Below are 2,490 nucleotides of genomic sequence, written 5' to 3'. Positions count from 1 at the left end.
GAACACTTACAAAATGTTTTCCTTCCCTTTTTCTCTTTTTTTTTTTTTTAAGATTTTGTCTTCTACTCCTCATGGTTTGGCACAAAAATCATATACCTATTTATATTTTTATTTATCTATCTATATATATTTATATTTTATATTAGTCTCTATATTCATGCAATGCACTAGATATCTTGTCCAAATATTAAGTTTGTACTGTATAGGGTAAAATTGGATTGTAATAAATGATCGAATGATAGCATGACACGTGGAACCGATGACAAATAAAAGGCGAATCAAGTAATAATCAGTACCGGAAATAACAGGTACAATTGACATCGGGTAGACCCCGAAGGGAGTATGGTCAATGGGAGTAGATCGAATATTTGTCATTGGATAGCATTCAATGAAGAATATTCTCTAACATTAAATGGGCAGTCGTTGCAGAAAATATTTGCATTCATGGCTTGCTGTTACATATTCATCAATGACTCCTTTATTATCATTTAAGTAGGGCTTGATCCTAGGATCTTGTTTCTCTAGGTATAACTATAAATAGTAGGCTCAACAGCAATTGTAAGGCACGAAATTCTTGACAAAACATATGTTGTATTTCATTTTCGCTCTCAATTAAATAACTTTATTTGCTCTTTTACATTGCTCTCATTTCTGTCCTCGGAGATACTACTCTCGAAGCCAAGCTTGTCATTTTCTTCAATTTTAATTGCTAAGTCTTACTTTTAATCTTATTTCATTATTTTTTTTTGGATCAAATCAGTTCGTTTGTCTATAAACCACGTAACAAATTCTACTATACCGTTTTACGAGTAAATAGTTTGGCGCCCACCGTGGGGCTTAGACAGTTGCGTAATTGCTTTGATCCTTACGTTTGTTATTAACTTGCTTGATTTTTCCTTAGCAAGAAATTAGAAATGGCAGCTAATGATGTCAACATCACACACAACATTGAGGGACACAAAAATTTGCCTCAACATGAAGATTCAATCAGCGACACCCGCAACGAAGGGGACGAAGCAACCCCGGTTCGTGAAGGGAAGTACCCTCGACATGTGCGGGAGCCAACTCCCGACGACGCGAAGGAGGAACATGTCGTGGAAATAGTGAAAATCTTGAGGGAACAGCAAAAAGCCATCATGAGCCACCTCTTAAGGCAGGATAGGGTAATGACGGAGTTGAAACAAGCATTGTCAGGCGCTTCCAAAAATACAATGGGAAGGGCCCGGTTCCTCCCCACGTTCCTGCGAATCAAACGGCTCAAAGAGTTGATAATAACACCCGAAGGGGTGAGGTCGGTTTCGACGGTGCTGGAGGGACCGGTAGCGGTTCTAGAAATGACAATGGGAATGATCCCTTCAAAACTGAGCTTATGAGGTTCATGAGGGAAATAAATGAACAAATGGATCAAAATGCGACGGAGTTTCACGCCCGAATGGATCAGATTTCGGACGCACAACCAGTTTTGAAAGGCCAGATTCGAAAAAATACACTCAATTGCCGTTTAAATCGAGCGCAACACCGGAGTTAATTCCGAAGAGGTTCAAAATGTCGGACATACCAAAATATAATGGGACTTCGGATCTGCATGAGCACATCACAACTTATACCACGGCTGTGAAAGGAAACGATTTGGCTCAACATGAGATCGAATCGGTCCTACTGAAGAAGTCGTGCGAAACCCTATCAAAGGGGGCTCTGACATAGTATTCACTCTTACCCTAGCATTTAATTGACTATTTTGAAATGCTTGCAGATTCATTCATTAAGGCCCATGCCGGGGCCAGGAAGGCGGACATATTTAGGATCACGTAAGGTGAGTCCGAATTACTGCAGGAATCCGTGATTAGATTCCAGAAATAGAGGATGTTGCTACCGGTTGTACCAGACGAATGGGCAGCGGAGGCGCTCACAAAGGGTTTGAATCCAAGAAGCTCTAACGCCTCCTGAAAGCTGAAGGAAAGCCTGCTCAAGTTCCAAGCGACCAAATGGGCTGATGTCCATAACCATTATGAGTCAAAAATAAGGATAGAAGACGATCATCTCGGGTTCCCAACATCAGCCAAGGGACGAGACCGAGACAGGGACCAGGATAAGTTCAAATGTGATTTTGATGCGAATCGGTGATCTTCTAAAGGTCGTTTCCTACTATACGAGAGAACCGAGGGACACGACATCAAAGGGTTCCGGTCCTCGGATAGGTTCGCTCCCGATAGAAGAAACAACTGTGGCTGGAACAACAGGTCGTTGCAAGAAAGAGAGGTATCGGGGGCCCGGGATTCCACATATTCCAGGTTATTGGATTACAACTTCAACATTAGCATAGTGGAATTGGTACCGGCAATGAGGAATATCAAAGAGGCGCGATTCTCAAAGCTAATCAGATCTGATTCTAGCCAGAGGGATCCTAAATTATGGTGCGAATATCATGGGGCTCACAGTTATAGAACTGGGACTGCTGGCATCTGCTTGAAGTGGTGGCGAAGTTGTTGA

The sequence above is a fragment of the Nicotiana tabacum genome, chromosome 23 (genome assembly GCF_000715075.1).
Source record: "Nicotiana tabacum cultivar K326 chromosome 23, ASM71507v2, whole genome shotgun sequence".
In the NCBI taxonomy this organism is placed as follows: Eukaryota; Viridiplantae; Streptophyta; class Magnoliopsida; order Solanales; family Solanaceae; genus Nicotiana; species Nicotiana tabacum.
The sequence above is the reverse complement of the archived record's forward strand: the minus strand, read 5'-3'. Positions refer to the sequence as shown.